Source organism: Eschrichtius robustus, chromosome 3 (genome assembly GCF_028021215.1).
Source record: "Eschrichtius robustus isolate mEscRob2 chromosome 3, mEscRob2.pri, whole genome shotgun sequence".
In the NCBI taxonomy this organism is placed as follows: domain Eukaryota; kingdom Metazoa; phylum Chordata; class Mammalia; order Artiodactyla; family Eschrichtiidae; genus Eschrichtius; species Eschrichtius robustus.
This window is the reverse complement of record NC_090826.1, coordinates 180,433,284-180,448,895: the sequence shown is the minus strand read 5'-3', so window position 1 is coordinate 180,448,895 and position 15,612 is coordinate 180,433,284. Positions and strand designations below refer to the sequence as shown.

Below are 15,612 nucleotides of genomic sequence, written 5' to 3'. Positions count from 1 at the left end.
TTCTCCTGGGATTTTAATTTCTGTGCACAGAATTTTGTCAAATCATGAAAATGTCAAGTGTGTATTGATTACTCTTTTGAAATCTTGGGATATTGGCATCCTAATATACAAGATTTCAAAGGTCTATATGATATCAGTTGCAGAGAATCTTTTTTTTTTTTTTAAGTGTGAAGAAAGGCTTCTTTTTATCTAGTAAATAAGGAATCCATTTGCACTGGTATTTCCAGCTTGCTGACTGTTTCTATGTAGGGAGTATTAATTCATTTTAGACACTGGCTTTCAAAGGTCTTTGATCCATGGACTACTTCGCAAGAACCTAAAACCTCGTGGATTTTCTCTCCCAAACACATTTTTGTAAACCAACAAAAATTCCCAAATCTTAACCGGATTAACTGATAAAAGAACAATGCTTTCAAGGAGATACCAGTAGGCTCTGACCCAACTGCCAAGTTATAAATGTTCAAGTCCTCAATGCTGAGCTCACGTCCTCAGCTTCAAAAGACACAGTACCTTTGCCTTTATTTTCATAAATTATGCTTAGGAGAGCAGGATGGTTGGAGGGTTTGTCCATAATTGGGATACTTGCCTTTAGTTCCCAGTTCCTGGCGTTATTTTAGTTATGACCCCAGGCAAATTGCTTAGCCTTCTTGTGCCTAGGCTTCATATCTTCAGGATGGAAGTAATTATAGCAGCCTTCCTTTGCGAGGAAGTGGAAAGAAAACACTGCAGGGACTGCGTGAGTGTCTGGGTTGATGATATCTCATAGTGCCCAGGCCCGGTGTTCAGCAGAACTTTGTAGTAGGACTGGTTTCTTCCAGGTGACTCTTTTTCCCATTTTGTTGTTGCTTTCCTAGCACCCACTGTTTCCTGCTGCTCTTAGGGTGGCAGGTCTTCCATTCAGGTGGAAGGGTTGAATCAGCAGGCCCTGAGCATCTACCACTCAAGGAGCACCAGGACAAGTTCTGGCTTGCTTCAGCGTAGGACGCACTGTGTTGAGGATGGGGGTGGCCAGTGGAGGGCTCTTCTGTCTGTGGTCCTGTCCCTGGGAGGATGCATCTGCTCTCCACCAGGCGCTAGGCCCTGGCCTCTGCGCCATCACTGCCTGATGCCACTGCTTTCTGGGTGTCTGTTCATCCATTGGGTTCCCTGGTGCTCCCTTTTTGCTCTTCCAAATGCCCCATTGGGAACATCAGGGATATAAGGTTACTTTTTGAAATGTTTTAAGTTCTTCCTGAAAAATGTTTTGGAAATGTCTAGCTCTTCACATGCTGACATTTCCATCTGTTGATATTTTGAAAGAATTCTCCGCTATCTTCACAGGGTGAGTTCTCTCTACATTAGATACTTGGTGAAAATTCATTTATTTTTCTCAGTGCAGTGTAGGAAGGATGTTAAGTTGCCTCTGGTTGTTCTCCCTGTTCCTTTCTAAGTACATTCCCCTCTCCCCCCTACCGTCCCCCTTTCTCATCATAGCGAAGCTTTCTTATTTGGAGACTTACAGACTTTCAGTGCTTCAATTATTTTATCTCTTTCAGTTAATGCAGTGTACATTTGGTTTCATATTCTTCAAGAGTTTTAAATTAAATTTTAAAATAAACCTAGCGAAGGTGAGCATAGTCACCTGGCCTAGCCAAGCCTAGATCAGCCGTGTTTAACCCAGCAGCATGAGTCAGTTTCATCAAAACTGCTTTGAATTCATCTTATTAGAAGTCTTCATTTTCTGATATGTTTGTTTATATCTAGTTTCAAGGTTCTGCATCCTTGTTGCTTTCTTCATGAACTGAAGACTGATCTCTCATCTTGAGTAATAATCTTTCTTAATCATTTAGAACTTGTTCCAGATGCAGTAGAATTTTAGGGTTTTTTTTTTTAACTTTTTTTTTTTTCTGATTAATAAGTTTGCTCACTCTTCCTGTCCATTCTTTAGCTTCTTGTGAAAGCAGTTATATACTTCCCCCAAGATGGGAATTGTCATCTGAAGCATCTTTTTAGTGCTGTCTGAAGTTGTTCTTCGCTTTTCTGGTGCACTTTAAAGGCTGTTTTGCTTGTAGTTACTTATATTGGATGGGTTTCGATGAATCTTTCAAAGACTGAATATTTCTTGAATGTCAACTTGTTCTAAATGCTTAGATTTCTCTTTGCTAAGTTCTTTTGTAAAGGTCTGTATTTTAAGCCTAAGCAAGGAGTTGGAGATTTCCACCTCCTTCTTACTGGCCTCCAGTTTTTCTGTTGCTGATAGTTGGTTCTTGAGTCTGGCCTCCATTAAAGTTGGTTCACATGCTTCAAATTCTTTTTGAATTAGGTTAAACTTGGCAAAATTTTGATGTCTTTTCTCCAGAAGGGCAGGAACTTCAGTAGCTAGTTCTCTGTCTTTATTTGCGTAAGGTAGCCTTTTAATTATTAAAAATCTGACTGACTATAAAGAACATCATCTCCCACAGTAATCCGTGGGCTCTAAGTCTAGTTTAATGTTCTCTAGGAGGGCGGACACTGGCTGGTACGGCGTGTCCAGAACCAGGGCAACACATAGCATCATGGCCATGAGTAGACCCCCTAGGCTACTCTGAGCCCATGCAGGTTGCCAGGACTCTGATGGCGGCACAGAGCGTAGACAACACCTGCGAGCGTGTGCCCGGAACCAGTCCTGTGTCTGGTAACTAGGGTAGACCTCAGTGCAGGGGAGATAGAGGGGACAAGTACAATAAATTATTGGCTAATGCTTTTTTTTCTCTTGACTACCTTTTCATTCTGTGGCCCTGGAGGTCTTATGTTACCCAAACAGGTCACAGAAAACTTCCTGCTCTCAGAGCCCCTCCACGTCAGGATGGCCTTGAACATATGTGGGAAAGGATGGGGGACAGATTATGGAGGACGCTAGAGAGGCTTCAACTTCACCAATTTCACCTTTGAAAAATAAGAAATAAATAATTGGAATTTTAAAAAGTTTTCACTCCTCAAGAATGTGCAGTCCAACTGTGATCAGAGAAAACATGATTTTTTCAAACTCTTGCATGTGGCGAGATGTTGGATGATACAGAAGCTTACAGGGTGCTTCTGTTCAGAATTATCATCTCTGGAGGTATTAGACGTTGGATGCAGCTTTTCCTCACAGAAGTTGACCCTTAGGCCGTGGGAGATCCAAGCTTTGTCTGGCTCACTTGACAGGTCAGTCTTTCTGGCGATGAGCCTGCAGGTTGGCTGGGAGTTCGCTGGCTTTGGCTGGGCTGGGCGTTTCACCTGACTCGGCTGGGCTCACTTCTACGGCTTGGAGTAGGCTAGAGATTGGTCAGTCCGGCGCGGTGAGGCTGGGTGGCTGTGCAGGTCTTGGCTGGATTTCTCATGTGTGTTGAGCTCAGCTGATACAGGCTGGTGTCGCTCAGTGCTTGGCTCTGGCCCTTGAATCTCTCATCCTTGTCTTGTGATCTGTGGTGAAACCTGGTCTGTCCTTCCCATGTTAATGGCAGAGCACAGAACAGCCAGTGTTTTGGCTGTGAGAGCAGTTACCCAATTTGCATTTTTAAAAATTCACCCTGACTGTGAGATGTCGGCATTTCATTTGGTGGCCTTTTCTCTTCTTGAAGGCATGATCCTGAGGGAGACTGTGGGTTTTCCGGAATTGGGATATGGAGTAGGCGTTGATACAGTCACCCATTTCTTCTCTTTCTGTGGCTTGGTTCACAGGTCACTGTGAAGTTGGGACATGTGAGTTGGCAGAGGTGAACTCTTACTGCAGTGCACACCAACCCAGAGACGGCTAAACGAGCATTCCCGCAGTCCTGCACTCGGCTGACCAGGTGAGGAGAAACCCCTCACGGCATACACTGTCCAGTGGGAATGACGACAACTTGGGTGTCCAAGGCACTGATTCAGCAGGACCAAATGCTGAGTAACTGCGGGATTCCAGGGAAGCCTCTTCGTATTTGCAGGTCTCCATTTCTCTCTCTCTGAAGAGCAGGAAATATGTGAGTAAACTCCATATTTTGAATCTGGTGGGGCTCAAGCTGGTGTGAAAAGTTCATCTTTGGCAGGACTGAGACAGTTTTTTTCCAAGAGTGCTAATTTTTTTTTTTTTTTTAACATATTGTAGAGTTTTCTTGAAAGACTAAATCAACATTTATGTCAAGGTGCAAGGAATTATGCTCTGAGTCATTCTTCCTGCTGTCTTTCCAAAAGGTGATAAGCCTTTAATTCTTGTCCTGAAACACCCAGCTGCAGCTGAGAGCTACAGAATTTCAGTCAGCTTGTCAGTTTGTTCTGTATCTTCTCTCTCCCACCTCTGGGAGACCCTGGCTGCCCTGCCCCTCGGGGAACATCATGACCCCTTGGGCTGGTGGATGACTGTAGCAAACCTGAGGGACTGCTGGAGGGAGGTGTCTCTGCTTTGGGAGACTACCACCTGGGTGGAGTGTCTCCCTTTTTTTTTTAAACATTAAATACTTAATGTTTGTTTGTCGTATAATATATAAGCAGACCTTCTTAGCAGACTGTTTTTTTATTTTAAGGAGAGAAGAGCTTATGAACTGGATGAAAAGGTAAAGAGTGTGTGTGTGTCCGTTGTTTTGGGGGAGGGTAGAGAAGTGGGCGGGTGATGGTGGCTGTCAGATGTTAGAAAGCTTAGCAAAGGCGTGAGTTTCAGCTGGTCAGGAGAACTGTCTCTGTGGGTCTCCCAGAACTAAGCCAGGGAATTTTTATAGGGATATCAAATGGACTTTCTGTTTGGGAAGAGGGTTTTCTGTCAGCCTTCTTTGCAGCATCTGCTTGTTTGTCCCTTAAATGCTGAAGTTCCTTAGATATCTTCTGTTTTGGCTCTGCACGTTCACGCTATGCAGTCACTCCCAAAACTCAGCTGCGGTCTGTGTGCTGATGAATGTCTGTGCTCGTCTCTCTCCTCATCTCAGACCTTTTTAGCTAATTGTCCATTAGCTTGATTCACCTAGATGACTCACAGGCGGTTCAAGTGAACTTGTTGAAGACAGCATTTCCCATCTTTGCACCTAAACCTGTTTCTTGGCCTTTGTTCTCTATCTCAGTTACCAAAGACAAATTGAGTTTATCTTTGAGTTCCACCCTCTCCCAGTCTCATATCAAGTTTATCCTGCCTATTAATTTTACTTCTTAAATGTATCTTGAGACTATAAACTCTTTACTCCATTTCCACTTTCCTGATTCTCTCTTCATCTCTCTTATGGATCCAGGCAAAACTTCTAATTGATCTCTCACCTGCTAATTGATCCTCTCTAATGAATGATCTGTTTTCAGGCAGCGTGATTCTACTAAAACACTTGTCTGGTCATTATTGCTTTTCTGATTAAAACTGCTAATGGCTTGTCATTACCCTTAAGATAAGTTCAAGATTCCTTAAATTGCCGTACAAGATCCTTTCTATCTGGCCCCTGAAAGCCTTTCATTTATTACATGATCTTCTGTTACTGCTGCCTTGCTCTCTATGCCCCTACCTACTGAATATTTTGTAGTTCCTTCCACGTGCTATGCTTCCTCTTTGCTTTAGCCACTTGCTCATGCTGTTCCCTCTACTTGGACCTTTTTCCATTCTTTCCACTCTTTATCTGACTTCTGTATGATTCATACTCTTCCAGGTATCGCTTAAATGAATTTTCTTTGTGTACACCACCTACACACTTTTCTTCCCTCCACTGACATATCTGGATAAGGTGCTCCTCTTAAGTGCTGTCATAGCACCTGTTAATTTACTTACCATGATGAATTGTAATTGCCTGGTTTCTTGTCACTATTCGTCACCAGACAGTTTCTCTTCCTCCTCCCTCTTCTCTCTCCCTCCCCCTCCTTCTTCTTCTTCTTCTTCTTTTTAAAAATTATTATATCCTGGAACATAGAGAATCCTCAGTAAATATTTGCTGAGGGAATGGATGGGTGGACATACGAATGAGTGAATGAGTGAATGAATGCATGCATGGTAACTTTCCCAGGGCGTTTGACATCTGTTACCAGTGTAAATTGTGCCAGAGGTTCATATGTTCTCCATATCTGTAATTAAATTCCTATTGTAACCTTATAAACTTTCCATACTAACATTGAACTTTGCAGTGTTTGTAAATTTTCTGTTCTTTCTGTTGGTATTTTTTCTGTGTGCAGTTTATGAAATAATCTATTTGTTGGTCTTCTTAAAAATCTGACTTTTACCTATTGTAAATAGGTTTACAGGTTTAGAGACTATTCATTTAAAACATTATGAACGTGTGAAAAATCTCACATTTCCTCTAATAAAAATTAAAAAAAAAAAAACCCACAGGATTAAAAAGGTCACATGGTATTATCATTTGTTTTCCTTTCACTGTCTCTTACCATATATATTTGAATGAAGCCATATAGATGTGTATATGTGTGTGTGTGTGTGTGTGTGTGTGTATTTGTCTTAATTAGACAATTTAATAGTAAATTAGATCTAATATAAAAGTAGCTTGTTTCTTGTTTTTAGGAATTTCCAGTTTGGACCATTATGTAATAGGTTGCCTCTTTTTTGCTTCTGTCAGACAAATGGACTGAGGCCTAACGCATTGTAGATTTTAGAAAACAGAACATTTCCTAATGGTTTTAAAACTTGCATAATGATAGAAAATAATTTCCTTTATACTTTCACTGCTTTTAAACTCTGAATTTCTGTTCGCATATAAGCAGTATTGCATTATTTGGATTGTAATGTTCAACTTATTATAACATTATAATATATAATATGTACAATTATCAGTTTAGATAATTTTCTTAGGTTCAGGAAGAGGAAAACAAGTAAGAAAGTCTTATTAAGAGTATGATCAATTGGGTAGCACTTAAAAGAGTTCAAAGAATTTTCTGGATTTCTGCTTTGAGGTCTTGTCTTGAGCCCGTGCAATTACCTCCTCTTCGTCCCCACAATCCACTGAAATGGGAAGAAATTAAACAGAGAAGAAAAGAAAAGAGGAAACTTTGTAGGACTGCTGTAAAAGAGGAAAGTGTACCACTGACGTATAAGAAATATGGAACTTGGGGAATATGTGAAGCAGAAAGGACCAAATGGAAGCAGAAACCTATCGGACTTGAATAGCAGGTAAGTTGGTGCCTCTTGAGAAGTAAGTGGACAGTGTCCTCAGGGTAACCTGAAAAAGTTTCCTTTTTGGAGCAACAGGTTTGAACAAGGGTGTGCTATAGGGGTCATGGGTGACGGGGATATTACATTATTTTAGAAGGTGTACCAGTGATCCACATGCTGTGTTTCCCTGGGTTTTGTTTTATACGGAGAGTGTACGAGATGAAGAGCTTGTAGGCCAAGGAGGAAATGAAAATAGAAGTCAAAGGTATTTAGAAATTATTAAAATGGGACAGTCACCTATGAGAAGCTGTGGAATGTGGTCAAAGCCATGCACAGAAAATAACTTGTCTTAATTTCTTTTAAATTTGAAGTGTAGTTGATTTACAATCAACTATTACATTAGTTTCAGGTATACAACATAGTGATTCAGTATTTTTATAGATAATACTCATATGAAGTTATTATGAAATATTGGCTATATTCCCTGTGGTGCACATTACATCCTTGTATCTTACTCATTTTATACCTAGTAGTTTGTACCTCTTAATCCCCTTCGCCTGTCTTGCCCCATTCCTCTTCCCTCTGCCCATTGGTAACCAGTTTGTTCTCTGTATCTGTGAGTCTGTTTCTGTTTTGTTACATTCATTCGTTTGTTTTATTTTTTAGATTCCACATATAGTAGAAGAAAGACTGAAGATAAATGAACCCATCCACGTTTGTCACCCAGTGGTTATATCGAGTGCAGTGTTGAGAAGGCGTGTGAAGGTGAGTCTGTACTGAATGGGGAGCTCTGCTGTTAGTGAGTAGTGACTTCAGGGTTCAACGGATTTTTCAGATGAGCTGAGTAAAGCTGCTAAGGGTCTGATAATTCCTATATCGCTCCAAAGCACAGAATGACAGGAAGTTTCCCCAGTAATTTTTTTGAGGCAGGCATAATTCTGGTCCCCAAATTTGCTGAAGAAAGCACTCAAAAGAAAACTAAAGAAAAAATTCAATTATAAAGATGTAGATACCTTAAATAAAATATTTTAAATATTTCCACTGTAAACAGTTTCAAGTAAGCAGAAACACTGTGCACAGTGAAATACAGAACTCGTGGTACCTACGAGTGATAAAAGAAGCTCCTTTGCAGAAATTGAAGAATTTATATTATAATTCACAGATGAGGTGGTGAATAACATCCGCCCGGCTTTGCCGCGTGGGGCGGTTCACAGGGTGGGCAGTGTTGCTGACCTGCTTCCCCAGGGCCTGGGAGGAATCACCAGCATCCCCACCAGGAGTCGGAGAACTAGGTGAGAGCTCAGGCAGGAAGTCCAGCACCTGATTTTGAAGGTCAGACTTACATTTGGTATTGGTTGAGTTGGTTATCTGTATGTCTGTCTTATCATGAGATAAGAACTATAATGATTCACCTTTGTTGCCATCTAGTACAGACATTTCCATAAAGCAAGCGCTAAGAAAATCCTTGTTAATTGAATCTAATCACAGGAGCTGTGGAATAGTGGGACACTCACGGGTCTTGGAGACAAGGATTTGGTTTCATTCAAGCCAGGCTGCTAGTGGGTATCTGCTTTTGTCACGTTACTTCCCTCGTGGCTCGGCTGGGACGCCCGCTCTGGGGAGCCTCCTCGATGCCCCCGCATCCTGAGCGAGCTCACTTGTGTGCTGCCACAGCCCCGTGCTTCCCTCTTCTGGGGCGGTTCGCTTCTCCTGTGTTTCCTCTGTGAGACAGTGGTGCTTGAGGCCAGAGACTCTGTGCTTTGCATCCCTGTATCTGCAGAGAACAGCCCTCGTCTGGACACAGTAAGGGCTGACCACACTTGATACATGAACGAAGGATTTAACTTCCCTGAACTTAATTTTTCTCCATTTGAAAAATGAGAACGTTAATAATACATGAGATGAAGTAAGTCAGAAAGAGAAAAACAAATATATTAACGCATATGTGTGGAACCTAGAAAAATGGTACAGATGAACCGGTTTGCAGGGCAGAAGTTGAGACACAGATGTAGAGAACAAACGTATGGACACCAAGGGGGGAAAACCGTGGGGGGTGGGGATGGTGGTGTGCTGAATTGGGCGGTTGGGATTGACATGTATACACTGATGTGTATAAAATGGATGACTAATAAGGACCTGCTGTAAAAAAAAATAATAATAATACATGAGAATGGGGTTTTCAGTAATCTTCCTTAGAAAATCTGGCCCTTTCATAAGAAAGGCAGTAGGTTTTGTTTATTGAACACCTATTATATGTGCCAGGCACTGACCAGGCGCTGTGTATTATTATCATTCTCTCTTATCCTTCCACGTTTGTGAGGTAGGTGCTATTATCTCCATCTTACTGATGCTTGGAGACGTGAAGAAGCTGCCCCAACTAGATAGCAAGCAAGTCCGGCAGAGCCAGGGTTTGAATCCCAAGTCTGTAATTGTTCCACTGTAGAATTGATGTTTCTATGGGAAGCTCAGTTTGGGTTGTCGTCAGTAGGTCTCCTCATGGGTACCCTGGCTGTGTAATTATGGTCTGTAAAAGGTCGATCGTGAAAGTTGAGCTGGTGAAATCCAGCCTTGAATACATTGCTGGGCACATGGTAATTGCATGCTCAATATAATTGTTGAATGAAATAATGAATTAGTTAATTAATAGAAAACCCATGAATGTTATTCTTAGTAATTTATGTAATAAACCAAGAGACTTTATATATGTGTGATTCAAGAGTGTTTAAACACCCACAACTTCAGTTCCGATGACGTGCAAATATTCCTAGGAAGGTAAAACTGGAATTTGATTTTCATTTAGTGAGTGAAAAAACGTGAAATAAAAGGATTGGCTAGTCATCTGGGGATCTCATTAAAAATGAAAATCCCTATATTCCATTCCCAGAGTTTGTTATTTTTATACTCTCCTCTTGTGGATGTGAAATAAAATGCTTTGTAAATTGTGGAGTGCTGTACACACTTAATATATTAGCAAGAAACTGTGTGTGTGTGTCTGTGTGTATGTTTCCCATGAAGGTGGAGAAAGTATCCTTTGGGATCTGTTGAAAGTGAAGGAAGAGAACAGTTAAGAGACTCAGTTAAATCAGAAAAGAAAGGGTCTCTTTCATTCAGTGAAAGGAATGTTTCTTTTGTCAGTATCTCCCCCGGAAGCAAGTCTGGTTGACTAAAATTTAACAAAGAGATCCCATGGGTGTGTTTGGTTAGTTCGCGGGTTGAGGCATCCTCGGTTACCCCAGGTGATAGCAGTGTATTGTCACTATGTACACGCAGTCTGAAGGGAGAGCCAGGAAACTCTGAGCAAGGCTGCAGTGCTCAAAATCTGGCCCAGCTCTGGGAGCCAAGGGTGATTCTACTTGTCTATCATGCTTGTGACTCAGCACTCCTCTCCTTGCTTCCCTTTGTAGATGTCTTCCTATTCCATAATTGGTTACTACTTTTGTCTCTCCTTGTTTCTGCCTAATGGCTTCTGCTTACTGCCTTCTGTCTTTAAAAATACCAGTAAGCAACATTTATTGAGGCTTACTGTGTGCCAAGCAGAATTTCACCTTTATTCTCAGAACAACCCTTTGAGGTAGGAATAGGGTGTCCTTCTTATCTGAGTGTTCATTACTATAGTCTCCACACTGAGTGCACAGGGATTCTAAGGCCATCAGAATAGGAAAACATCCACTAATGAGTTGAAAACCAATGCATTTTACACTCAAAACCCTCTCCCCACTTCATAGTAGTCTTGGTAATTAACAATCACTAACATACAATGCACATGTAATGCAAAGCCTAATAGCAAAATTCGCAAAAGATGCAGAATGTCACAAGGTCGATGTCAATAGGAAAGTCATTGGTAAAAGACCGTCCGAGAGTGTGGCCAGTTAACAATTAGAGAAGAGGAAATCGACAAGGTCTGTGTTAATTTTGCTGCTTGAGAACTAGTTTTGCTGTTCTGAAATACATTTTGGAAATCTTTGGTATGTGCACTATTATATAATTGAGTGTAGGCATTAACGTAGGCCAGATTTTTATCCTTTTCAGGTCTGTCAGGCTTTCATGGAATAAGAATTAGGCTTCTGGAACATAATGTCAGTGATTTTTGACTGATATATGCTCATGGGGTTAGGGAAACATGAATACTTGGAGTCCTTAAAAACTGAGGGTCATCTAAGATCTATAAATGATGGAGCTGTTGACTATTAGGAGGCCCAAATGGTGTCTTTGGCTTTCACTGTAAAGTCCTGCTAATAGCATCTTACTTTTATATAGGATATTACAATTTGAGATTATTTTCACGTACATTATCTCATTTCATGGTTATTTATAACTATAAATGTATAAACATTGGGGTGCATGTATCTTTTTGAGTTATAGTTTTCTCCAGATATATCCCCAGGAGTGGGATTGCTGGATCATATAGTCGCTCTATTTTTAGTTTTTTAAGGAACCTCCGTACTGTTCTCTGTAGTGGCTGTACCAATTTACATTCCCACCAACAGTGTAGGAAGGTTCCTTTTTCTCCACACTGTCTCTAGCTTTCTTTTTTTTCTTTTTTTGGCTGCACTGTGTGGCATGAAGGATCTTAGTTCCCTGACCAGGGGTAAAACCCACGCCCCCTGCAGTGGAAGCGTGGGGTCTTAACCACTGGACTGCTAGGGAAGTCCCTCTCTAGCATTTATTATTTGTAGACATTTTGATGCTGGCTATTCTGACCTGTGTGAGGTCATACCTCACTGTAGTTTTGATTTGCATTTCTCTAGTAATTAGCAATGTTGAGCATTTTTTTTCATGTGCCTGTTGGCCATCAGTCTGTCTTCTTTGGAGAAATGTCTATTTAGATCTTCTGCCCATTTTTTGATTGGGTTGTTTGTTTTTTGGATATTGAGCTGTATGAGCAGTTTGTATATTTTGGAAATTAATCCCTTGTCAGTTGAATTGTTTGCAAATATTTTCTCCCATTCTGTAGGTTGTCTTTTCATTTTGTGTATGGTTTCCTTTGCTGTGCAAAAGCTTTTAAGTTTAATTAGGCCCCATTTGTTTATTTTTGTTTTTATTTCCATTACTCAAGGAGACAGATCCAAAAAACATTGCTGCGATTTATGTCAAAGAGTGTTCTGCCTATGTTTTCCTTGAGGAGTTTTATAGTAATCTGGTCTTACATTTAGGTCTTTAATCTATTTTGAGTTTATTTTTGTATATGTGTTAGAGAATGTTCGAATTTCATTCTTTTACATGTAGCTGTCTAGTTTTTCCAGCACCACTTATTGAAGAGACTGTCTTTTCTCCATTGTATGTTCTTGCCTCCTTTGTCATAGATTAATTGACCATAAGTGCGTGGGTTTATTTCTGGGCTTTCTATCCTGTTCCATTGATCTATATGTCTGTTTTTGTGCCAGTACCGTACTGTCTTGATTACTATAGCTTTGTAGTATAGTCTGAAGTCAGGGAGCCTGATTCCTCCAGCTCTGTTTTTCTTTCTCAAGATTGCTTTGGCTATTCGGGGTCTTTTGTGTTTCTGTAGAAATTTAAAAAAACTTTGTTCTAGTTCTGTGAAAAATGCCATTGGTAATTTGATAGGGATTGCATTGAATCTGTAGATTGCCTTGTGTAGAATGGTCATTTTGACAATACTGATTCTTCCAATCCAAGAACACAGTGTATCTTTCCATCTGTTTGTGTGGTCTTCAATTTCTTTCATCAGCATCTTATAGTTTTTTGGAGTACAGGTCTTCTGTCTCCTTAGGTAGGTTTATTCCTAGGTATTTTATTCTTTTTGATGCATTGGTAAATGGGATTGTTTCCTTAATTTCTCTTTGTGCTATTTCGTTGTTAGTATATGGAAATGTGACAGATTTCTGTGTATTAATTTTGTATCCTGCAACTTTACTGAATTCATTGATGAGCTCTAGTAGCTTTCTGGTAGCTTCCTTAGGATTTTCTGTGTATAGTATCATGTTGTCTGCAAACAGTGGTATCTAAAAAAACAGTTGTAAAGATCCATGAAACTAAAAGCTGGTTCTTTGAAAAGATAAACGAAATTGATAAATCTTTAGCCAGACTCATCAAGAAAAAAAGAGAGAGGGCCCAAATCAGTAAAATCAGAAATGAAAAAGGAGAAGTTACAGGATATAAAGCATCATAAGAGACTACTGTGAGCAACTATGCACCAATAAAATGGACAGCCTACAAGAAATGGACAAAGTCTTAGAAAGGTACAGTCTCCCAGGACTGAACCAGGAAAAAATGGAAAATGCAAACAGACCAATTAACTACCGAAATTGAATCAGTAATTTAAAAACTCCCAACAAACAAAAGTACAGGACCAGATGGCTCTACAGGTGAATTCTACCAAACATTTAGAGAAGAGTTAACACCTATCCTTCTGAAACTATTCCAAAAAATTGCAGAGGAAGGAACACTTCTGAACTCATTCTATGAGGCCACCATCACCCTAATACCAAAATCAGCAATGTGTTTTGTTGCAATTTTTTTTCTTTTTTAAAATTGGTTTGTTAACCATGATAAATCACATAGGTCAGTACAGTTTTTGTACTTTTCTCTTTGTGAAAAATAATATGTGGTCCTAAGCATTTACTTAAAAAAATAAGTCAAAAACAAAACAAGACAACTCCAGTCAGGAGAGACTTAGTCTTGGGGTGATTGATAGCTGATCATATGCTAATAGTTTCTTCTGCTCAAAATTAATGGTATACTTTACTTGTAACCACAGTTTAGGGCTTAAGGGTTTTTCTGTGGGTGCTAGGCAAAGAACAGTGTTCAAAATTTTTGTGAGTCTTTACATTTCTGACTGTTGCCCTTTATTATTCTTAAGTATTTAGGAAAGAGTTGTTTCTGCAGAAAGGTTGGTTACTGGTGATAAGTGTGATTAACCTGCGGTTTTGTTGTAGGTAATTATTTGAAGTGGAAAAGTCCTGAAGGTTGGATTGATGTTATCCTGTTACCCACTTCATGTTTAAACCAAATTTATTGACTGAAAAATTTAGCTTAGGAGCCTCTTTTAGAGAGCTCCTGAAATAGATGAAAGCTTTTTTTAGACATGCCCTTGCTCCCAGTGCTTATCAGAATGGTGTTTTTGTGACTCTTGGCACATTATACTTTTCTGATTTTCCTGACTGGTCATTTGAGGACAAATTAAGAGAAGACTCAGGATGAAGGAAAAAATGTCTCTGAAGGCAGTTGTATCTGGTTCTAAGGTATAATAAAAAGCTGTTGAAATACCATGTCTGACTTTAAAACAGAAAAATATCTGTGACTTTCTGAGACCTGATCTATAGCCAGGGAGAGGAGACCATCAGGCTCCCAGAGTTTCTATGGGATTAAAGTTCCTGTCTTGTCAAGAAAAACACCCAGAAAAACATTCCATTCCCCTGAATAGGACCAAACATGGCTCAAATATACTAACATCTTATATATAGTTATTTTATAAAAATATTTATTAGGTTTTGGTCATATGTTTGATTTAACTAACTTTATGTAGCTGAATCATCCCAGCATATGACTAAATAGAATTTCTGGCTAAGTGTTCAATTTTTTTTTCACTCTTGTACATTATTATCTTATATTTTTAAGACCATCAAAATGTTAAATTAAACAAAGTTTAATTTTTTTATTCAAAAAATTTTTTTTTGCCGCACCACACAGCTTGTGGGATCTTAGTTCCCCGACCAGGGATCGAACCATTGCCCCCTGCAGAGGAAGCGCAGAGTCCTAATCACTGGACTGCCAGGGAGTTCCCAAACAAAGTTTAATTTAACCAATTGAAATCATTGAGAATGTTTATATTTAAATTTGTATAGTGTTTTAAAATATTTTAGATAAAGTGGTATTTGCTGTATCAACAATTTAGGCATACATAGAAGTTACGATAGTTATTAAGGTTTTATGAAATCAAAGAAAGAATAATGAGATATATTCATGTCGAGCAGGAAGAAATTTTTCTCTACCCTTCTAGGTTCTTCTGGCTGATCTAAGAATTAAAGTGACATGAGACACATCAACAGGAGAAAATCAAACAAAATTTTAATAACATATGTACAATGGGAGAGACCCCAAAAAACTGAATAACTCCTCAAATGGCTGAAACCCTCACCCTTAAATACCGTCTTCAGCTAAAGACAAAAGAGGATGTTGGGGGTTGTGGTTTGGGATTTAAAGGGGAGGAAGGCAATGCACATGGAGATGGGAAAACAAATGTTTGGTGAATAAATGTTTGCTGGGCCAGGAAGAGACATAGGACACAGAGAGGAATTTGCTAGGTTCCTCCCTGTCTACACACCTAGTTCCTACTCTAGTTCCTACTATACTAGTTACTACTATATACGGGGATACGGGGGATAGCTCCCTTCCTGGAATAGGCCCTCTATCGAAATGTTTTTTAGGCAATTATGGGGAAGGTCAAAGTTTCTTCCTGAGTCTTTTGGGCCTTGATTGTTTTCATTTCAAAATAATCCGCATGCCAAAGAGACATTTTGAGGTGGCAGGTTTTGCTCCCCTACACTCACAAGGGAGGTGCTGTAGCGTCGGGGAAAAAACACAAGGTTTGCATCATCCTGGTTCTG

At 39.8% G+C, this 15,612-nt stretch overlaps 1 long non-coding RNA gene across 1 annotated transcript in view; it reads left to right on the top strand.

Moving 5' to 3' along the window:
• Window positions 1-15,612, top strand: part of LOC137761643 (uncharacterized) — a 162,741-nt gene that overhangs the window by 3,768 nt on the left and 143,361 nt on the right. The window contains exons 2-5 of the long non-coding RNA XR_011073440.1: window positions 3,682-3,794; window positions 4,503-4,532; window positions 6,847-7,063; window positions 7,712-7,810. This is a non-coding gene — a long non-coding RNA (uncharacterized lncRNA). The remainder of the gene's footprint in view (window positions 1-3,681; window positions 3,795-4,502; window positions 4,533-6,846; window positions 7,064-7,711; window positions 7,811-15,612) is intronic.